Genomic DNA, 24,478 nt, shown 5'->3' with positions numbered 1-24,478 from the left:
GGCCATTTTGAGCTGACAAGCGCAGAGCATACATTGAGCGATAACGATCGTGTCTGCAAAGCATTACATCGCTACGCGGCGTGGACAGATCTGAAATTTAAAACCGAACGCCATGTTTCCGTCTCCTCGCGGCCACCGCGCTCCAAACCGGAGGATGACGTACTCGTGTGCCTGCGCCTACGTAGTCGTGTCTGAAGTGTGACGACACGTGACTTCGATAATTATTCCAGGCAACATCTGTTATCTGTGCGATCTGCTGTTTGAATTGACGAATTGAAGTTTAGAGAAATAATAAAACACACACACGGAATGACCGCGTGTTTTTTGTTTTAGTTCGCACCGAAGCAAAAGAGGTGTACTTCCGCTTTGTCTGCTTGTTTCCACGGTCGTGCGGTCACGTGCGCAGGTACCGAAACTATGCCATTTTGTACCGTGCTCTAGCGTGTGATCGTGCTCTGCGATTCGCTTGTTCTGCCTCTGTATTCGTGCAGCATTGAATTATATCGCTAGTCATGTTTCCTTGTGCACAGCGCGCCAGATCGTGCGCTGCGCGAAAGACGTCAGCGGAAATGCGTAGCGCCGAAAAAAAAGAGAGAGGAGAAAAAATGAAGGCGGGGTCTGTGACGTTGCGTCGCGCGATCCTCGAGGTCTGGTATGGAAGAACGTGGGGAAGGAATTTAGCTTGCGAAGGCCAGATGGCTAGAAGGCTAGAGATGGCTAGATAGAAGGCTGGAGATGTCTAGAAGGCTAGACAGCTTCCAGCTTATAACCAAAATTTGCTGTGGGGTCTCGTGAGGGGCCCTTAAAAAAAAGAACCGACAGTTGCTGAATCGACTAACGTGGTGGTCTCGCAACCCGACAAGCGATATTTATTTTCGCGTGGAATAGATATTTTCGTTGGGCAACACCAACACCTACGCCGACGCGAGTGAAGCGATACTACCTTCGCTTGAAAATCCCTAACAGCACATACCTTTTGTGTTAGATCTTCTCAGACTGAAATATTAAAAGTGCGAAACAGTAACAGAAAACCGGCCCACGCAAGCTCGCCTTCGTGAGTAGCGCTCACCGCCAGCGTTTCCCGGCAAACATTAAGGTTTATCACTTTTAAAGGCGGAGCTTAAGCGTCCTTCAGAACGTTTTTCTTCCCGCTTCGGCATTTCAAAAATTGGAGGACGCTTAAGCTTCGCCTTCAAGAGTGGAACGCGACAGCGTTCCCGTCGACCCGCCAAGGGGTGTGAGACCACGGGCTACGGCGCAGCGACAACGCGCCCCGCATCGGACGCGGTGAGCGTCGAGCAACGCAGCGTTCGGCGCGGCAACGAAATGTGCGCCTGAGCAAGCGACGCACGCCTGAGCCTTAGAAACAGCTCGTTTCTAAGGCAACACCGCGTTCACTAGAGGCGCTTTTGTACCGCTTTGAAGCATCGAACTCGTGGCTGAGTCACGCGTCTTGGCTACTGAAGTGGAAGGACGTGCGTTTCATGGGCTCCCAAGGAGCGGTGGTTGCGGCTAACAGCGGCCGCGGTGACAGGATCGACGGAATGGATACCGAGGGATACGAAGTGGTTTTGCCTACTCTGCCATCAGGTCGTAGTGTTTTGAATACGTTATTTTTGCACGCGGATGTCCGGTCGAGGCCTTACCGAGTCGAACATTTCCGGGACACGTTGGCGCGTCTTGGTTTGCTCCCCGAAGTGGTAGCGTTGGGGGCATATCAGATGAGCCACGTATGGGCTGTGACTTTCAAGAGCACGGAAGGGATAAAGAAGGCTTTGGCATGCGGCGAAATGAAGGTGAAGGGCCAACGTTGTTTGGTTATTGATCCGGCAAACCAGGACGTGCGTCTGAAGCTTCACTGGCTTCTTTTCAATGTGGCTGACGATGATGTGCGTGTAGCGCTTGCTCCGTTCGGAAAGGTGACCGAGGTCTCGAAGGAAAAGTGGAGAGTTCAAGGGATCCAAGACAAGGGATCGACGACACGCCTCGTGCGCCTCAAGCTCCATAACGGCATTAAGGTTGATGACCTTCCACACCAGCTTCGCGTAGCCGGTGACATGGCCCTTCTAGTCGCGCCCGGAAGAGCGCCACTGTGCCTGCGGTGTCACAGTAAGGGCCATATCAGATGAGAATGCCGAGTTCCTCGCTGCACGCACTGCCATCGTTTTGGACACGAAGAATCTCAGTGCGTGAAGACGTACGCAAGTGTTGCGGGGCCGGTTGGTGGAGAAGACACTGCGGAACTCGTCATGGACGAGGCTGACGCTGAAGAAGCCGCAAGCGAAGCAGCGTCGAAGCTCGAGGAACTTGATGAGGCAACGTTAACCCCGCCCGACATGCCCCAGGACGCGAGTGTTAACAAGGAAAGCCGAAAGCTGACCGACGCAGCTGGCGACGCCACCGGCGTCGTGAAAGTGCAGGATGCCTCAACGCCGTCGAAGTCACCTGAGGAGCCAGCAGTCATGGAAGTAAGCGAGGGAACAAGCGGAGCCTCAATCTCCAAGCGCCGCCATGACGCTACGCTGCACGAGCATGAGGCCCTGGCTGCAAGGATCTCGGAAGGACCACCGCCAAAGGCGGCGATCATTCGGCGGTCAACGCTGAGGGCGCGTCCGAACATACCTCCGGACCGGAGGGCGGCGGAGACGCCGCCGACGTAGCCGCGATAGCGTGTGCTTCGCGGCGTCTCTTCTAGTCTACGCAGTGACCAAGCCAAACTCAAGGGACGATGGAACGCCATGACAGGGACATCAACTGTGCCTTCCTAAGGCTGCCATGGCAGCTGCGGAAGGTTTGTGCAAAAGGCGAAAGCAGCTTTGGCCCCAGACGCATGAGGTGGGTACCATGCGGTTCGTTTGTCCTTCAAAAAACATAACAATGGCTGAAAACACTGCACTTCGTTTTGCTACTATAAATGTCCGCGGTCTTTGTGCCAAAAAGCGGAAATACCAGCTTAGCCGGCTTTTCTTAGAAACAGATGTTGATATAGCAGCTGTGCAGGAGACAAAGATAGAAAGTGAGGAACAAACGGATCGCATGGTGCTGCAGTTTCGCAATAGGTACAGTGTTTGTGTATCACATGCTGTTGGGACTTCCGCGGGGTCCGCTATCTTCATTAGAAACAACCTGGGAATTAGAGAAGAAGGGGTCTTTTCTTGTGAAAGTGGAAGACTGGTGTTTGTGGATTTTTCCTTTTTGGGTGTGGGTTGGCGCGTGATATGTGTCTACGCCCCAAACACTGAAAGTGAGCGTGTGCCTTTCTTTGAGACAGTAAATCAGCATTTGCAGTGTGACAGGAAAGTCGTATTGCTAGGAGATTTTAATTGTGTATGTTACGCGGCCGATCGAGTGAAAAACCTTCCAGTGCGTGACAAAAGTGCTTTACTTTTAAACACGCTAGTGCAAGAATCTAATCTGGATGACGTCGGTAATTTCCTGTGTACTACCGGCACGCCTGCATTCACACATTTTCAAGGGCAAAGTCACGCAAGGCTAGATAGAGGGTATGTCGCACTGGAGCTTGTTCCGATGTGTGGCAGCTATAGTGTGAAACACGTCTCGTTCAGCGATCACAGCCTCGTAACTTTTAGTGTAGGTACCAAAGAAAGAAAATCGAAGTTTAAGTGGAAGTTGTGGAAGTTCAACGATGGGCTGTTAATGAACGAATCCTTTTGCGAAAGCGTGAAGCAAAAGTTAGATAATTTGATCGAAGCCGAAGATGGCAACGTGCTAGAATTATGGGAGAACTTTAAACAAGGAGTCAAGATCAGTGCTATAGAAGAATCCAGTAAAGAGAAATTTATTAAAAGGAAAAAAGAAAATGAAATGCAGCGTGAGCTTGATTTTTTGTACACCGTGGAAAGCGAGAGACCCGGGAGCCGAACAAAGGAGATAAGAGAACTGAAAAGCCAGCTTGAGCTTATCGAAGAAGAGAAGTTCAAAGGAGCAGTTATAAGGGCACGAGCTGAAAGGGTTTGGCTAGGTGAGACACCGAATAAACGAGCCTTATCTGACGAAAAGGCATACGCGAGGCGAAATGAAATCAGAATGATTCAATACGAGAACGAGATCACGAGCCAACCTCAAAAAATTGAAGAGGCGTTTCTTGATCATTATAGCAAATTATTCGGGACTGTTAAAGACGTCACAGAAGAATTCAAGACGGACTTTTTGTCAAACATGCCGCAATTAGAGGAAGACATTCAAAAGCGTCTGGAGTGGCCTCTGAGCATCACCGAAGTGGAAGGAGCCATAGATGATTTAGTTGTAGGCAAGTCTCCGGGACCTGATGGACTCGGAGCGGCCTTTTATAAAGCCTTCAAAAGTGATGTCAGTGAGATCCTGTTACGGTTGTTTAAGGAGGCCTATGCGCAAAAACAGGTTCCTCCTTCTTTTCGGACATCGCACGTAGTCCTGATACCGAAATCAGAGGACCCAGAAAAATTGTTAGCTGTTGACGCTTACCGGCCGATATCACTAATGAATGTAGACTATAAGATATTTACAAAAGTGCTGGGAAAGCGATTACAGGGAGTGGTGACCAGAATAGTAGGGTCGCATCAAACATGCGGCATTAAAGGAAGGTCTATCTACACAAACATTCATATTGCCAGAAGCATTTTAGAATGCTGTAATGACCTAGGTGAACACTGTGCCATGTTACAGTTAGATATGCAGAAGGCTTTCGACCGTGTGGCCCATAAAATTCTTTTCAGTATTCTAGAACACATAAAGGTAGGGGATTTGATCTTAGATGCGGTAAAGATGTGCTATCAAGACTGTACCGCCAGCCTCATTATAAACAAGGAGGTTACCAAAACCTTTAGTGTCCGGTCATCTGTGCGCCAAGGGTGTGGTTTGTCGCCTCTTTTATTCGCAATTTACCTAGAGCCGCTTTGTAGGAAAATCAAGAATGACAATAGAATATCGGGTTTCAGAGTGCAGTCCGCGGAAGTGAAAGTGCTGGCATACGCGGATGACATCGCGTTGTTTTGCCGGGACAAAGAAAGCATCGAGATCGCGGTCGCAGAGGCTTTATCATACTGCAGAATGACAGGCAGTGCTATCAACTTTCATAAATCTCTAGGGGTATGGATCGGCAACTGGGAAGACCACCCGAGTACGTTTGCAAATATCCGCTGGACAGTCACGCCGGCAAAGTACCTGGGGGTGCCGCTTGAGCACTACCGTGACGCCGTTGATTACTGGAATGCCGAAACTGAAAGGGTTCGTGAACGTACACTTAAATGGGGAGGCCACAATTTCTCTATGTTTGCTCGTGCGACAGTGTGCAACCTGTTTGCCGTTGCCAAAATTTTTTACGTGCTCCAAGCGTTGTGCATGTCAAGGGCTAACATACAACGTTTACACAGAGTACTCGCAGTGTTTGTATGGGGTTCAAGCTGGGAGCGCACCAGTCGCACTAATCTCTTTCGCTCGGTTAAAAATGGAGGATTAGGTCTGGCACATTTGTTCATTAGGCAGATTGTGTCGAGGTTTGTTTTCTTACGGGACCAAAATGACCCATTTTTATTAACTATGTTTCAAACCAGGCTGAGCGAAGCTATACCTGAGTTTATTGTATCGTCACATCGGTGCAGTCAAGGCAGAGCGCGTGGTTTCCTAAAAAGTATACGCTGCCACCGGAGAGGAAGCTATCCGAGGAGTTATACACGGACTTCCACCCCGAACGCCACCGGAGACCATCATAGCAAACATACGTATACGGACTCAAGGCGTCGAACTTATCCAAGCAAGAATGATCGGAGAAACAAAGAGTGCCGCCCTTACTTTCTGTGGCCCGTCACTACCTCGGGTGGTGTACTACAACGGAGGCGAACTCCTGTGTCATCCTTACCGTGCTACTGTTCAGGTGTGCAAAACATGCCATGGAAAAGGGCATCGGACAGACGTCTGTCCACAGCCGGACCTGCGAGTGTGCCGAATTTGTGGACTCAGAAACCCAGTGGACGGACACCCGTGTGAGCCAAAGTGTGCCTCGTGTGAGGGTGCCCACGTCACCGGGGACCGCAGCTGCCAACGACGCCTCAAGCAACCGAAAAAACCTCAAGTCAGAAAGAGCACTGACAAGTGCAATGAAGGGCAGAAAACACCTCGCTGGTTCGCCTCAGAGGATGAGGAATCGGACTACACAAACGGCCATAGGAGCGACCAACGCGACCGACAGGGAAGGACGAGATCGCCATCTCCACACCGACTGAACGCTCGGTCCAGATCAGCGTCACCTCACCGGAGCAGATCCCGCTCTCGAGCACGAGAGCGCGTCCAGGGAGGAGAAGCAAGACAGACGCGACGATCATCCAGAGAAGCACCGAAGGCGGCCGGCGTTCTGTCAAATCCACAGGTAAGCTGGGCAGCGGTCGCGTCCTCCACAACCAAACCTATCACACAAAACGAGGAATACAAGAAAATAGTTGCCGAAAACAGACAACTTAAGGCAAGCTTGGATAGCATGAAAACTGAACTTGAAACACTTAAACGACAAATGGCAAGCATGATGACGCGCGGAGGAACCCATAAGACAAACGCACCCGCACAACTGTCCAACACACAGACGAACCCAACACAGACCAAACCACTATCACAAACGCAGCCTATATCACAGATGCCTACACCCATCACTCATCTGGAAGGGAAACTAGACAATATGTGCGAACAAATGCAATTATTTTTTGCAGAGCTTCACAATCTTAAACGGTATGTCGACGACTCGCTCAAAGGAGCCAAAAAAACGCGAAAACGTCGTAGCAGCCTAAGCCCGGAGAACCGAGATCCAAAGGTCACCGTAACCACAGACACAGAACATTTCGAGAGCCCATACTCTGGCTAACTCCACACCTACACGCCAAGAGAATCTCGTAATTTGGCAGTGGAACTGCCGATCACTACATAACAAACATGCTGCACTTACACAATATATCAAGGCGGCGCTCGTCCCACCTGACATTATTTGTCTTCAGGAAGTGGGGAAAATGCGGATACCTATTGGGGGCTACCGTTTTTACAGCGATTCGAACTACCCTGAAGTGGCAGCATTGGCCCGCAAGGACCTCACAATCACTGTCGCCATAGCACCTGGCGTAGAAGTCCACCACCAAATACTCACCATTTGGCCAGTTAAGAAGGGTCGTCCAAAGTGCCTGATAACCAACGTATATAGCCCACCTAGGGATAAGAGGGCCGATTTTTCATTAATTTTAAGTCACGTATCTACCTTGCTCTCAACGAAAGACCGACTACTCTTTCTCGGAGACTTTAACGCTTGGCACTCCGCATGGGGTTATCAACGCGACACCGCCAAGGGCTTCAATCTACTCCGAGAAACTCAGTCCCACGAACTTGTACTGATTACGCAGCCAGGCACTCCTACAAGGATGGGAAACAGCGTTGCCCGGGACACCACGCCAGACCTCACGTTTGTCAACAACGAGACGGGGGTCACCTGGTGTAACCTGGACGAAACGCTAGGTAGTGATCACTATCTACTGTGTGTCACTGTTAACACAGCTAAAGTTCGACAGCCTCTAGGGGTCGCCAGGCTCACTGATTGGAAAAGGTACAGAGAACGACACCAGGCTGCATCCTCATTTCCAGCCACGGCCGCAGGTTGGACAGCTTTCCTCAAGGAGGCCCATGCTGCCACCACGAGAGAGATCAAGACCACAACGGAAGCACCAGCAGTAGACAGCCATCTCGCCCACCTCTGGGAGGCCCACAGAAGCCTCACCAAACGCTGGAAGCGGCAGCGGCGTAATCGCAAACTTAGGCGCCGAATAGCCCTGCTGGCAAACGAAGCTAACACCTATGCGCAGGAGCTGAATAATCAAAATTGGCGCAGCTTCTGCGACTCTCTCAGAGGCACCCTCAGCACCAAGAAGACCTGGGCCATTCTTCGGTGCATGTTAGACCCAACTAGCACGCGCACCGAGACGTCTAACGTCATGCGGCGGCTGTTAGGAGAATACAAGGGCTCAGAACAAGAACTACTCGAGCACCTAAAACGCACCTACACCGGCGCTGCCCAGACATCTTCAGGCGTTATGAGAGAATACCAAGGACAGGATAACTCGAGCTTGGATGCCCCCATCACCTTCTCGGAGCTCTACACAGCAGCACAAACCTTCAAGAAGAACACGGCTCCTGGACCCGACCAAATCACCAACGCAATGCTGCGCAACCTTAGTGACGTAGCCCTACAGCACTTAGTCGACTTCTTCAATGAACAGGTCTGGCGACCGGATGGGAGACTACCGCGAGAATGGAAGCAGGCAGACATCGTGCTTATACCAAAACCGGGCAAGCCGCGCGAGCTCAACCATCTCAGGCCCATATCGCTCACGTCTTGCATGGGCAAGCTCTTTGAACGAGTAATTCTAACCCGACTCGAAGCCCACATCGAACGAAACTCACTCTTCCCTGAATCCATGTTCGGTTTCCGCAGGCGAATCTGTGCACAGGACGTCTTTCTTCTATTAAGAGATGAGGTGCTCGATCCTCCTCCGGGCAGCATGGACAGAATCCTGCTAGCACTCGACGTCCATAAGGCATTTGATAACATCTCACACACTACAATACTAGACGGACTGCGAGATGTCGGGTGTGGAGAAAGGGTATTTCATTACGTTCAAGACTTCCTGAGCAGCCGCTCCGCGAAAATAGGACTAGGTTCAGCACGTTCTGCTCTGTATCGCCTACCAGATAAGGGCACTCCTCAAGGATCCATATTGTCACCACTTCTTTTTAACGTCGGCTTACGTAGAATGGCCCTGGACTTACAGAAGAACCGGGACCTTGGCTGCGCCATATATGCAGACGACATTACACTCTGGGCCTGCAAAGGGTCCTACGGAAACCGACAAGACACGCTTCAACAGGCCATCAACACCATTGAAAGCTATATGAGGCGAGCAGGCATGAGGTGTGCTCCAGCGAAATCGGAGTATATTCATATTAGACCTAGACATACCCAAGCGACCAGGGCTCCGGATCTGCAGCTCACCTTAGAGGGAGAGCCCATCAAGAGGGCATCCCACCTGCGCGTACTGGGAATGTGCATTCAAGAAACGGGCAGCGTTAGCATAGCACTCTCCAATCTCAGACGCACTGTTCGGAGCGTAACTGGGCTTATTAGCAGAGTTGCACGCAGCCGCGAAGGTATGACCGAAGCAGACACCATGCAACTAGTAAACGCCTTCGTCATTAGTCGTCTAACGTACGCCCTGCCTTTCCAAACCACGCGGCGTCACGACATCGAACATGCGGATAAGCTCATAAGAATTGCCTGTAAAGCAGCACTCGGCCTGCCTGAAAGCACAAGCACGATCCGACTGAACGAATTAGGAATGATGAACACTTTCGAGGAATATGCAGCGGCCACTCTAATGGCGCAGCGTGAACGGCTAAACACGACACCTCAGGGGCGCTCGGTTTTGCAACGACTTAACTATCCACTGACACCACAATATTGTGGCGATGAAACAATCCTACTGCCATCTGAAATTCGAGAGCGGATCCACGTGGCGCCGATCCCCCGTCACATGCACCCAGTCCATCATGCGGCACGGAGACGCGCGCGGGCAGCCACCTTACTAAGGCGGCGAAGCGACCCGGATACTTACTTTACAGACGCGAGTTCGTATCACAAGAATACAGGAGCCCTCAATACATTTGCAGCAGTCGTGACTAGCCAAGGACGAACAACCGTAGCAGCATCTATACACACGAAATCGGTTGCAACGGCCGAAGCTGTGGCCATAGCCCTTGCTATACGCGCCGCGGAAGCTAAGGGCCAATCGGCCTACGTGCTGACAGACTCGCAGGACGCCTGCCGCCTCTTCCTTGGGGGGGCTTTACCGGGCTGCGTCTTCCGCATCCTAGGAACGAACCTCACCATGGATCATTGCGTGACCTGGTGCCCGGCGCACACAGGGATAGCGGGGAACGAACGGGCGCACCGCTTGGCTCGAGGCATGACAGGCCGAGCCGCGGGCCACACCGCCCGGGAGAACACCTCGACACCCGGTGCGCCAAGAGAAATCCTCGAGTTACAACGGCTAAGTAGGCGAACCAAAGCCCTTCCTCACCAAAGCCTAGACAGGAGGCAAGCACGGGACTGGCGCCGCCTGCAAACAAACACTTTCCCACATTTATACAGGCTACACAAAATGTACCCAGACAAATACAGCAACACTTGCCCGTGGTGCGAAGGAACACCGACATTGGAACACATAACATTCCAGTGCGCGTCACGTCCGGCGGCTGCCACCTCGCCGCTGCTAGACAACACTCTACATAACTGGTCGTGGGAGGCGCGACTCGCGGAAGTGGAATTGGGAAGCCAACTGGCGACCCTTGACCAGGCCCGGCGAGCCGCTGTAACCAGTGGGGCCCTGGAGGAGGGGCTCCACCCACCATAACCAAACAGTCTCTGTTACAATAAACGTTTACTCTCTCTCTCTCTCCTAAAAGAGGTAGTCTTGGCTTTTCAGCTGTTAAAGGTTCGGTTCTCCATGGAATACCTAAGTAGGGTACCACGAAAGCGCTTATATAAGGACCTGGTAGACACAATGTTGCCGGTGCCATTGTATCGCTCGACGTTCTGCATTGGACCTGAAAAGGACGTACTAAAAAGAGTAAAACGAATGCCAGTACGCCCGTCGGTAAAGTCCTTCTTTTTCCAGCTCCACACCAATATTTTACCTGTCAAACCGTGGCTAGATGAAAAAGGTCTTTCCGTGCCTTGGAGCGTCAACTGTTTACTATGCCGGAAACCCGAAACAATAGAACACATTTTTCTTGACTGCTGGGATGCTGTGTTCCATTGGGACATCTTACAGAGAACACTAAAGAAGGACTTGCCGATTACACCATATGGGATTCGTTTCTTGCCTACTCTAAATGAAGACAATGTACCCTATGACATGTTCATGCTGGTGTCCTTACATAGTTTATGGAAAACTAGAATGGCCGTGATACATGCCGAAGTAAATGCCCGGCCTGTTAGAGAATACTTCATTGAAAGCATTTGTCATATTAAGGAAATGTATAATTTGCAAAAGAAAAACCAACATGGCTCAGTGTGATGACTGAGCTAGCGAATTTCAAGCGTTTTTAGCCCTGTGACTGCCAACCAATGGCAGAGATGTTGTCGTGACCGTTGTCTATTGTTAAAATGTCTTGTTTTGTAGCCTTGTTGCCATGTCGGTAATAAAGAAAAAAAACTCGTGGCTGAGTGGTAGAGTCTCCGTTTCACACTTCGGAGACCCTGGTTCGATTCCCACCCAGCCCATCTTGCAAGTTGTTTTTTATTCATGAAGTGCCTGCTGGGATTTATCGCTCACGGCCAACGCCGCGGACGCCGATGCCGACACCGGCTTTTCTGCGACACGAGCTCCTTAACGCTGTCGCGTTAATATGCCCACGCTTGAGGGTTTCATTGATGTTAAGGGGGTCCATGGACATTCTAAGAGCACCATTTTTTTCCCGTACTATATGTAAGGAACTCACCCATTCAGTCGATTGATCAATTCTTGTGATGATGCCTGCGTCGGTCATCCTCTGCAACCCATGTTTCAGCGGTTGCTCAAGCAGGTGTGGCACTCGACGCGCTCGTTGAGCAATTGGACGAGCTCCTTTCTCCAGCGCTATCTTGTAGGCCGTTCGAACGCATCCGAAGCCGCGAAACCAGTTCGGATTGTCTTTGACGACGCATTCTTGAAGCGTCACCGGTCCCAGTGCAACTTGAGACGCTACCGCCGATAAGTCCGCGACGCGACGCACGAGGTCAAAGTCCTCAGATGCTGCGAGTCCAAGTATGGCGCATCTTTTCGTCACCAAATGAAGTTTGACGCTCAGTGTCTTGCCTCGATGGGTCACAGGCAGCACTACTGTTCCCAGGTGCTATATGACTTCGCCGCTGTAGTTGCGTAGCGCCGCTGTGCTCTCTTGAAGCTCGTAGCGGTGATCTCTGAGACTGGTGAGCCAACGTAACGGTTATAAGTCCGGCGTCTTTTAGTTTGGCGTTTTTCGCGGTTGCCTCTATTTTCCATACTGAACATTTGTTTGCACTGATTTGCAGTACTTCGTAGTCGACTTTCGACGAGCTGCAGCACGTTTGTTCAACGTCGTCGACTGTTTGCTTCGTCTTGCAGGCCGCTGCAAAATGATTCTTCTGCAATTTCGACACTTCTGACCGTACGCCAGGCATTTCTTTTTGTTCATGCCACCTCTCGCACTTGTTGCAGGTCCTTCGTTTTGGCACACTGCCTCTGTATGATACTTTTTCCGTGCTGACGACTTGCACAATTTTTGTTTCCGGAGCTCCCCACGCTCTTTCTTAGTTTGCTGCCCTTTCCGCCGATAGCGCAGCTTTTATAGCATATTACAATGTGAGCGAGTTTTCTCTTAGTAGGCGCCCTCGATGCTTGTGAGCAGCGGTTCCAAAAACAATTTGGTCACGTATCATAGATTCACGGAATGTTCTGAAGTTGAAACTGTGTGCTTTCAACTGCAGGTCTCTCAAGAATCCGTCAAAAGGTTCGCCATCCGTCTGCATGCGTTTCTAAAACACATACTGTTCAGAGGTCTCGTTCTTGCGGGGCTTACAATGTCTCTAAAACTTTTGAAGAAGCGTGCCATAGCTCTCCTGTTCAGTCTGCGTGAAACCGAAAGTGTCGAATACTTGTGATAGCTCCCGGCCCTGCGACATGGAGAAGCAACGCCGCTTTCCGCTTCTGACTGCGTTTCTTGTCCGTTTCCGTGGCTTCGAGGTAAAATTCAAAACACTGACGACACTGACGCCAGTTTTTAGCAATGTTCACGGATAGAACGAGGCAGTCCGGCGGGCGCAGACTTTCCATGGCTTGTAGAAGCGGTTGTTAGACAATGCATCTCACTTCTGACGCCATGTAGCCGACGCTTGGTCTAAGCCATACAAGTTATAGGAAACGCATACCAGACACGGGAGACCAGTCACGCTGCGACACCACTAGCGTCTGCCACGGTAGTGTCCGTTTATTGTAACATCCCTACGGATGGGGTGGAAAAGAGCCCAAAGTTACTGAACAACTGTGTCCTGTCCGCTGCACCCACCATTGCCGCCATTCTGCATGGTCTCACTACGTGCGCACATGGTTCGCGCAGTTTGAGGCGGTTATGCAGCTGAACTACTTCACGATCCAGGAGCTCGCGTACGAAGTACTCTTCTGCGTCCTGCTACTTGAACTCCAACTTCGCATCAGGGTTCCATCTCCTGGACTGCGCCCCTACTACGAGCTACAACAGGCTGTGCTGCACTTCAACGGCGCTAGGTACTATCCTAATCCTGACGCTGACCGCACGGTATGAGACAGAGCTCTGTCAACGTCCTCAACGCTGCACCCTGCGCCTCTGTTCCTGTGCTCGTAAAGCATCGCCGTCAGGCCAGCCTTCTTCCCTCGACCTGCCACGACACGGTCTTGTCGACTGACACATGCGCTACCGCTGTCCCCGGCCTCATCGCCGACCCAACGCCCGCTCCCGTGCCGCACGCCATGGGGGCTGTCTCAAACGACATCGCTCCAGCTCCTCGACCCCTGACCGACCCTCTGCCCGCGATCCGTCCACGTCATTTGCTGAGCCGGCCTCCGAACCGGCGCGCGAGCACTACACCTTGCCGGCTTCGCTGCCTCCGACTTTGCCGGTTATCGCCATCGCGGACACGGGCCACGATCTTCTGCGACCCACGAGATAGAATGGGCTATCTCCAGCGGTCAGTGTAGTCTTCGGCGCTGTTGGCACAGGTCACTCCACCTACCCAGACATTCCGGGCCTTCACCTCTGCTGCCTGCGTGGACGTTCGGCCCTCGTCGCTGCACTCCTCACTGCATCGTTCCACACCCGGTTTTTGCAATGTCGCAGTGCCAGCTGCGCTGCGTCCCGCGTCGGGCGTCCTCACTGAACCACCGGCCCTTGGCCTCACATTGCCCGGCGGGCCAGTGGCTCGCTGACAATGCGGCCGTCGCCGACTGAGCGGGATCGTGTTAGCCTTCCGACAGTGTGTGCCACGCCCACATGCAATGCACGCGTCGCGGCCCGTCCAGCACTTCGACTGAATTGCTCGTGCGCGCACCCTACACGACTTGCAACTTTGCGGTGGGTGACGCGCCGCCGGCAACGCCTGCGGGGGCTCCGTCGATGCACCATTCGCCTCGCGGGTTTCGCCCGCGAGGCGAATGTGCCGACCGTCATCTCGTCATATTGGTGTGTTCGTCACACCAGCGTCCTTTCGTCGGGTCCCTCGCCCGTTACGTAATGCCCAGTGCCGCCCGCTCGAGCTCTGCGGCAGCGACTCGATGCCCTTCACGCTGACTACTTGAACTGACCACGGAACCTTTTGAAAAGCGGCTTCATTGAATCGCCTCGTCGCCGTTCCGTATGGACGGGGGGCCCTGTAGCGCCCGCCGACACCGCAACGTGGGGACGCTGTGGTCGGCGCTCTCAGCAGGCGCCTTGGAGCCGGCTGCTAGAAGAAGAGAAAAATAAAGTTGCGCGGCGTGTGCTCGAGGCGCGAGCTCGGTAGCGCAGTGTTGTTCTGGAGAGAGAGAGAATAAACTTTATTCAAGAACCCCGGTCCGGGTTCGCCCGCTTTATTCTAGTTGTTTGCAAAGCCGAGCGTCGTGATGAGCTCGATCATGGCACGTACGCACTCGGAGGAGGAGTCTGCCAGCCACTCCTCAAGTGTCGTAGGTCTACGGGTGGGTGAGAGTTTGGCAAGGCTAGCCTGAATAGCAGGACGGCTCCCTGGACCATCCCACAGAATGTGAGCATTATCCGGGAAGCCGCCACATGCCATGCAAGCAGGTTTACCCGGCAAACCTTGTATGTAGTGTGGGAGAGAGAGAGAAGTGGTTCTTGTGGGGAAGCAGGAAAGGCTAGCACTATTTTCTGCAACCCATGCGGGGGCACGGCTCAGCGCGAGCAGGGTTGACGAGATGGGACTAAAAGAGAGAGAGGGTAGAAAGGAGAAAGGTAGAGGGTCATAGAGATGGAAGCGAAGTAGTGGCGGATCAGGAAGCCCGAGGTGGTGGGATGGCCCTTAGGCTGTCCGTCTTTGTAGAAATTTCCTATAGTCTCGCCGAGAGCCCCGACGAGTCGAGGTACTCGACGACACTTATGAAGGCTGGTAGCTGATTACGACAGGGGAAGAGTATATCTTCCGGTCGTGAACATGGGAGCCCCAGGTGGTGGAACTCCTGCAGAAGTCGGCCGCGGTGCTGCAGGTGAGCAGGGCAGGCCAGCAGGAGGTGCTCCAGAGTCTCTGGTTCACCCACAGGAGGCACAGGGTGGCGAGGTGGCTTTCCCAAGGCGGTGCCAGAGGGCTGCCGTCCAGTAGCAGCCAACTCGGAGTCGGAGCAGCAACGAGGCATCCCTTCGTAGGAGGCCGTGCTGTGGAAGAGGCCGTGGAGGCCGGCCCAGGGAGAGATCGACGGGTCAGTGACCGCTGCCTGCGGAGTTCTTCATAGCTCTGGCACAGTGTCACAATTTCAGCCACGGAGCGTGGACTTTTGGCCAGCAACATGTTAAAGGCGTCGTATTCTATGCCCTTCAGTATGTTTCGGATTCGATCAGACTCCGCCATGGTCGAATCGACTTTCCTGCATAGGTACAGGACGTCTTCGATATAACTGGTGGATGTTGTGTCGGCAGCGGCAGGCAAGCGGGGGCCCGGCGTCCGGCGAGCGCGCGGCGAGCGCCCGACGCAGAGAGGGAGACGCGGAGCCAACTGCTCCTGATGAAACCGGACAAAAGACTGGGCCGGCTAGTGGCCGTTTATTACACATAGACTCCACACGCCAGATGGCACCTCCTGATTGGTCCAAACTCGACACATGACCGAAGGGGGGTGCGCCATCTAGCTAGACTACACCGGAACATAATCGAATGATAACACGGAGATCTCGCAGGGGGAGACACTGTACCACATCATTCCCCCTGGAAAACGAAGTAACCCAACAGGGAAACGCGCACACAAGGCGCGCACTTAAGTCCAAGAATAATTCAGTCCGTCCCTCCCCCCCCCCCCCCCCCAAGTTCACATACACGCGCACCAGTCGCACACAAGGCACGCACTTAAGTCCATGAACAAATTCAGTCCGTCCCTGCCCAAGTTCACACACATGCTCACCAGCCTTGGGGCAACATAACACAGGCAGTCACTCAATACAAAATCCGACAAGGAACACGGGCACAAGACTCATTGCACCGCATCAAAGAAAATCAAACACATTTTATACCTGTGTTAACGAAACATGTGAACTGTCTCCGTAATGTCACAGCGAGGCCCCTAGCCGTGGCACTTCCAAGACGGCAATACGCTCTACACTCAAGAAATAAAATCATCGAGCCACGGAGGCCGTTTCCTGTTACGACGAGGACGTGTGCGTACCTCAGAACTTTGGGGGTTGCGACGCGTATCGGTCGACTTCGAAAACCCAGTCATCCCACTATTATTTCCCTCCCCATGGTTGGACAATTGAATGTGGGTGTCGCTCAAAGCTGGAGAGGGTTGCCCAGGAGGCTCCTCTCGACGTCCCAACAAGTCCTGGGAGGCTACCGATTCCCCCACGGAATCAGAGACGACTGCTGACTGTGTAGACTCGGAAGTGATACAGTCAGACGAACTACTTAACTGATGCTTATGACTATGAAAGGACGATGTCACGACAGACGAGTCATCGGAATGACTATCCAGGTTTGAATATGAGTACAAACAAACTTTATCACTTGTGGACAATGTACTATGTTTTGAATTATCTGCTACTATGGTTAGCTTAGACGCATTCCACGTCTTCCCATCACTGAGTACAAAAGTAGATGGTCCTATCTGGGCCTTAACTGTACGAGGTTTACTGTACTTAAAAAATCCTTTCCTGTTAAATCTTACTTTGACGGTCTCTGCCACCTTGATGTGAGTTGCCTGAGCACCTCTACGTTTGTCTACACACTGCTTAACCCGCCGTGGTTGCTCAGTGGCTATGGTGTTAGGCTGCTAAGCACGAGGTCGCGGGATCGAATCCCGGCCACGGCGGCCGCATTTTGATGGGGGCGAAATGAGAAAACACCCGTGTACTTAGATTTAGGTACATGTTAAGGAACCCCAGGTGGTCGAAATTTCCGGAGTCCTCCACTACGGTGAGCCTCATAATCAGAAAGTGGTTTTGGCCCGTAAAACCCCATAATTAAATTAACTAAATTACACACTGCTTAGTTTGCCACTGTTTCTGCAAGACCCTTTCTTGAACTTGAGGCAGAAGACTGTCCTGTTCCCGTAGGTCTACACAGAGCCGCATGGTTCCATCCTTCTTGCGCACCACCATGAGTGGAGACACCCACTCAGAAGCCTCGACGCGCTCGATGACGTCGCAGTCCTCGAGACGTCGCAGTTCATTTGTGACCTGGTCACGGAGAGCCAGGGGTAGTCGGTGCAACTTTAAAGATACTGGTTTCGCATCCTGCTGCCGATGAATTCGGTGCACAAAGCTGTTGAAGAGACCCAACTCGCCACTGAACAGGTGATCAAAACCCGGAGGCACACCTGTATAGGGCTCTGTACTGAAGGAAGCGATGCTAGACGACATGTCAGCGATGTACCGTCGATCTGTATGGCCAAGCGTTGGATGGCGTCTAAACCCAGCAGTGATGTTCCTGTAGTCGTTACTTGGAACGTGACGGAGCATGACCTTTGGAAAAACTGATAGTGGCTTGAAACAGGCGTTGAATATCGATGCGTTGCTTGGAGAGATTTCTCAAGTCCACTGTTGTTTTTAACAGCGTGTGCTGTCGACCAAAATTATTTCTAAAATCTTCGGCAGTCATCAATGAGACAGACGCTCCTGTGTCCACGAGCAGCCGCATGGCGACGCCGCTAACTACGACCGGGACTTGCAAATCTTTTTTAGTTTCTAAAGTGCTTACCGTCAAGACAGACGCGGACGGCTGCCTTGCGGAAATTGATGAAGACAGTGTTTCTGCAGAAGAGACATGCCGAACAGTACGGGTTTTTCGGCATACCGAAGCAATATGGCCCAACGTGTGGCAGGCGTTGCACCGTCGATTTCTTGCTGGACAATTTCTGTACGTTGCAATATGTTTCGTGCTGCCACACCGATCGCATGAACTACGGTCGAAATTAGGGTCTTTTTTCGGATCCTGTTCTTCATTGCGGGTCCCGGAGGAGCCTCGTGGAAAACGTCGATCATCTGGGCGGCCTCCCGGAAGAAGTCGGCCATCTTGGCGGCTCCTCGGAAGAAGTCGGCCATCTCGGCGGCCTCCCGGACGAAGTCGGCCATCTTCATGGCCTCCCGGACTACGTCGGCCATCTTGGCGGCTTCCCGGATTACGTCGACCGTCTTGGCGGCTTCCCGGAATACGTCGGCCATCTTGGCGGCTCCCCGGAAGAAGTCGGCCATTTTGGCTCGTCGACGGAACGCCAAGTGGAGCTGCCTCGATCCTTTGCATTTTTTCGGAGCCGAACGCGCGATTCGCTCGATGCAGGGCTTCTAAAGAGCGTCCGATTTCTTCTGCCTTGTCCAGGGACAGGTTTTCGCCATGAGCTGACAACTTTTCGCGAACGCTGGCGTTCGCTACCCCATGTATTGTTTGGTCTCGGACGCGTTCATTGTAGGTTGTGCCGAAATTGCACTGTACCGCCTTCTCCTTCAGTGCGGTCACGAATTCCAAGAATCCTTCTCCCTCGAACTGCCTTCGACTAGTGAATTCGTGCCTCTCCGCCAGAACATTTGTTGACGCGGCGAACAGTCGGTCAAGCCGCTGCAAGAGTTTCTGGAACTCTGATGCCTGTTTCACATGATGCGATTTTCGTCGCACCGGAAGTGCGATTTCCGTCGTTTGCGATGAAAATCGCAGTCGCAGTGCCGACCCCCCGATTTTCGGCTGCGACCAACCGGTTGGTCGCACAGTCGCACCGTCGCACCGATCGCTGCGATTTTCCGTCGAAATTGCGCGGAGAGCTGTCAACGGAGCTATTTCGCCGGTTTGTTTTGGAAAATGGCGTCTCGAACGACAAGTGCAATGCGCGGAGACGTGGATCGTCGAATTCGGTACGTACGCGAAGGGAGAATAAAAAACTTGTACCGCAGATTGCATTCTCCGATTGCTATGCGTTTGTTGACACGCTACACAGCAAATGAAGTGTATTTTCACGTTTGCTTCGTACGCCTTTGCGAGTTGTCAGTGCTAGGAGGTGTTCGATCCCTAGCAGACGACGAGGTCGTCACAATTTTCTTTTGTTGAGTAGCATGCAAAAATCGCGCTTACGGAGCCGCTTGAAATATTTCAACTCGGGAAGCGCAAATGACAAGACAGCAAAGTACCCGAAGTTTCAACGTTGCGCTGAACGCGGTACCGTTCAGTTGCATTTTCTTGTCGGTTTTCAAGCATGAATTTCCCGATGCATCTTGAAAGCTTATCTTGCCTCTTATTAAATTGACAGAGCAATAGTGTAGGCTATCGTAATGAATTTGCTACGATAGCATTAAATCCGTGGCTTGATTAAAATATTACATGCACGTTAAGTTGCACCTCTTCTCTGGAGAATTTTTTTTTCTTGCACAGAAACCAATAAACATTGACTATGTTGCGGACTTTGTATCCTTACTGCATCTGTATGAACACTTGCTCTGCAAGGTAATTAACTGTAGAGCTAGTAGATTAAGTAAATTGCTTTCTATAGTGGCACAGTGACAACGTACCTCCATGCACAATTATGTAGAACTCGTGCAACAATGCGAAAAGCAGGCAAACGGCCTGTTCTTGTGGGGATAAAACAGTATAAAACGACATGCTGAAGAAAAGTAAATCAAAACTGTGCAGTGAAGTCAGCCAGTACAAGCAAATCTTGCACGTCCACAGCTGATCAAGTGTGCAGAAACATTCATATGCCTTACATGTTTCTAGTAAGTTTCTAATAAGTTTGTGATCACATATATTAGTGTGTAAGCCCATATAACGATATCCGCTGCGATTACTATCTTTATAAGTAATGAAATACCATGCCACTTGCAAGAGAATATATCACCCGAGGATTTTAGAACAAATTTCTGCATTTCAACTATACATAATATTGCCGCGATGGTTTATTCAACGGTGGTTTATTCAATAAAAGACCACAACCTGGGCTTTTCTGCAATGACAAACTTATTCCAAACTTTACTTACATGCAGGCAAGAAAAAAAATTACAGACAGAAATATTGTTCTTCAATTTGTTCACCTGCCACTGTGGCTATAATAATAATATTTGGGGTTTTACGTGCCAAAACCACTTTCTGATTATGAGGCACGCCGTAGTGGAGGACTCCGGAAATTTTGACCACCTGGGGTTCTTTAACGTGCACCTAAATCTAAGCACACGGGTGTTTTCGCATTTCGCCCCCATCGAAATGCGGCCGCCGTGACCGGGATTCGATCCCGCGACCTCGTGCTCAGCAGCCCAACACCATAGCCACTGAGCAACCACAGCGGGTACTGTGGCTATAGCATTCTGCTGCTAACACAAGGCGAGGGGTTGATTTGCCAGCCATGGAAGTCGCATTTCAATGGGAGTTATAGGTGAGAAAAAAAGCTCTTGCACTTAGATTTAGTTCATCACCTTTTATTAAACCCTTACACTTCAAAATACTGTTGCATAGGGGGGCATACTTATGGGAAATCTAACACCAATAGAAAGCAAAGGGCAGAATTGTAAAACAACTATCTTTCGTGATGATTCGAGTGTGTAAATATTCATTGCATCAATATGTATTGTTCAACAGCGCTGCACAAATAAGCATGATCTGGTATAGCAAGTACTCTGTCAGGAAGCTGGTTCCACAGACATATAAATGTCAAGGCATGAATGCTCATACTACGTCGCACACATAGCACAGAGAAAACCTTTTTCAAGAGTTGTCCCTTCTGGCAAATATGAGTGGGCCATAAGGAGTAGAAACTTTATTACAGGACAGTGTGTAATACCGCTTATGAAAGAATGAAGTGAGTGAATAGGCTTTTAACAGCAGTACCTCATGCTGCTCTAATAAGAGGAACAATGTCATGAGCAAAAGCATTTCTGGTATAGCACTTAAACAGTAACTTTCTGAAAGACGGAAAATTCCAGGTGAGAGTTGGAGGTACATTTGGCCCGCACACACCAACAACACGGGCATACTACAAGAAACACTACAGCCTATGGTGTATTACAGTCTGTGGGAAAGCTATCTTATACAGAAATCAAGAATGATGCAACAAGCCCTCGACAACACTGCAGACTTTCTTGGCCAGTCTGGCCTCTCGCTTTCTGGTAAGTCAGCTCATATCGACGTCGGAAAAGAAAGAAAGACTAGAATCAAGAACTACCCCAGATTGCACATTGTGATCCACATAGCTGGACAAATATGCCCGCAAGTCAACATCCACAAATCCTCAGCTAGTGTAAGCCCATGACGGCAGAGCCAGCACATGGGTGAAACAATTATGCAATGCCTGGACGCAGCTTCCACACCTGGTGAAAAGAATAATATCAAAATAGTGGGGGTGGACGAGTGGATACTATAGAGAATCGCAGATGCTGTGCTTGTGTCCAAGGTATGGTCCGGTATGAATTACCAGCAGCACATAAAGACAACTCATCGAATACAGGCATCGGGTAGTAATAACAGGTCTTTCCAACTTTACCATGCTTGAAGACCTCTATGAGAAAGAGCTAACGAACAAGCACCTAGACAGAGTAGAGTTGCAGCCTGTAGCTCAAATTCTTTGTCTCAAGAGCTCAGAACCTCGTCCCAAGATACTATGCCAGCTAGCACATGAGATGCAAAGACCCTCCCTTCAGAAACACAACCTCGGGAGTACCGGAACTTGAAACACAACAGGCCCATACCATGAAATATGGGGGCAAACAATTAGGCCAGGAGACTATATGCAACTGCCAAATGCACAGAGGAGGTTCCTAATCATGAAGATGCAAGCAAACATAAGGCACATATAGCACACCGATATGGCAATAGCAGTGTAACAGTAGTATGACACTACATAAAACTAAACCCCATATAAGTGAGTACCATTCCAGGTCACCGTACACCTAGAAAAGCTGAAATGAAAGCAATCAAAGCAGCAATTGTAGTGCAGATTACACCCTGCACAACACCCTGCATGGATTCACCAGAAACTGTCTGGGCCTGCACATCATACAAGATTGTCAGGAAAATCAGGAGATTGATACGCGACTTGCAAGCCCATGGCCAGAAATTAAATTACAGGATACATAGCCATGCAGATATTCCAGGACACAAGCGGGCTTATAAGCCCGACATAATAACTGAAAACTAGATGAGTTTCACGCATGTGCGTACACACACGCGCGCACACACACACACACACACACACACACACAAATGTTGCAAGAGTGCATCGCATGAAGCAGTATCAACAGGATGACACTAGATGAGGACTAACTTTCAACTTTCATTTGTAAAAATGTGGCGAGATATATAACTTACCAGAAAAAAAAAGGACGATGAGCAAAACGAGAACAAGGTGAAAGCAGGAGCTAACGTTTCGACAAGTGGACTTGTCTTCTTCAAGGTCCACTTGTGGAAACGTTGGCTCCTACTTTCACCTTGTTCTCATGTTGCTCATCGTCTTGAATTTCCATCTCCCGCCTTCCCCGAGTTTTCCCCAGAAAAAGAAAGACATCTTTGAAGGATAGATAAAAATTGGTGCTTGGTGCAGCCAAACATAAATAAAAATGCTACAGAAAGAAAATAGAGAAAAATTCCAAGTGCAGGAAAAAAATAATTACAATAGCCAATCCTGCATGCCAGCACCTTTCAAGAAACACTGTTATTATTCCAGTAGACAGACTGACAGCTTGCTTATGCAAGCACATTCTTCCAGTTCCATGCCATTGGGAAAAAACTGAGTTTCCTGGAAGGTAGCCACATGCACACTTGGTGATCACAATGTTTTTTTTCCCTGGACTTGTATATCTTATATGTATTTTCTCCCTTTCCTGCTTTTATGTTTGGTTTCATCAAGCACTAGTCTTTATCAGGTTTTATTGCTGTACTACTTTCTGGTAACCTTTATAGATCACTGCATTTTCACAATAAACCTTTTAATTAGAAGTTAGCGTAACCTGTTCTTACTGCTTCACACTATACATTCTTGCTACATTGGCCAAATAAATGATTTTATAAGGTGCACAGAAGCATCATAAGGGCTATTGAAGTGACTTGTTGAAGACTAAAAGAAAAATGAATAGCCTGGCTGCAAATGGCACCAGAGAACACATAGGACAAACAAGAAAACCGAGATGATGCAACAACCAAAAGTTTAATGTACACAGTGAGTAAATGCTCGCCGACAATAGACTGAACATACACAAAAAGGAGAAGCAAAAATTCATGTCCGTTTCCTGACAGGAAATGCATCCATTTCTAATGGAGGCCGTGCTGACAAGATTAACCCAGCATTTTTAGATCTACAGCTTCCATAATTTGTCTAGGCAGCCGATCTGCACAGAATGCTAGCTTCTTCCTCTACAATGCATGCTCAGATGTGGAGAGTGCGTTGTAGAGGAAGCTAGCATTCTGTGGAGATCGGCTGCCTAGAGAAATTATGGAAGCTGTAGATGCAAAGACACTGGGAGAATCTTGTGTCAGCATGGCCTCTGTTACACTTTCAGAGATGGATGCGTTTCTTGTTGGGATCTGTATGGACACACATCAGATCTTGCTTCTGCTTTTTGTGTAAATTCGATTTATTGCCTGTCGACCAGCATTTACTCGGCATGTTCAATAAACTTTCACTTGTTAATACACCTCATAATTGTCTTGGTCTCTAGCAGAAAGGTGTTCATTCTTTTCACAGTGAAGCTGTATATGCCTATGCGAAACACTCGTGGTCCGATCACAAAAACCCTAGTGTGGGGGTGTGAGCCATTGTTTAAGGGGGTGTGAGCCATTGCATTCGTCTTGCATGATGGACGGAGAAATTTCTTGTTGGGTAGACATAGAAATGCTTATGCATTTCAAACATACATTTATTTAGTATTATTGCAGGGAAGGGACACAGAGGGGGATGGAGTTAAGACAAGATCATGAGGTCATTATTATCTCGCAGCAAAGGTGTGGTGGGCCATTCACTAGACCGATAGTGACGTCGTTTCTCTCAAGCAGCGGAGCGTGCGTGCAACAGTCTCTCTCCGACTTCCCAATAGGTTCGAAAATGTGTCCCTGTATTTAATTAAATGGAATCTGCAGCCCCGGTGTGTTACTTCGTAACTACAGTGCATAACTGAGTCATAAACATTATGATTAACGCATTACAAAACACAACTGTGTAACATAATTCAGAAAGACTTTGATGGACCCGCTGGATTAACACAATGAACCACTCATTGCACTTTCCACGATGGTGATC

The 24,478-nt window shown here is 50.2% G+C and overlaps 1 pseudogene; it reads left to right on the top strand.

Annotated features, from left to right (window-relative positions):
* Nucleotides 1–1,398: 1,398 nt before the first annotated feature.
* Nucleotides 1,399–4,453, top strand: LOC135904961 (uncharacterized; annotated as a pseudogene).
* Nucleotides 4,454–24,478: the final 20,025 nt, after the last annotated feature.

Source organism: Dermacentor albipictus, chromosome 3 (genome assembly GCF_038994185.2).
Source record: "Dermacentor albipictus isolate Rhodes 1998 colony chromosome 3, USDA_Dalb.pri_finalv2, whole genome shotgun sequence".
Taxonomy (NCBI): domain Eukaryota; kingdom Metazoa; phylum Arthropoda; class Arachnida; order Ixodida; family Ixodidae; genus Dermacentor; species Dermacentor albipictus.
This window is presented reverse-complemented; position numbering and strand designations above follow the sequence as displayed.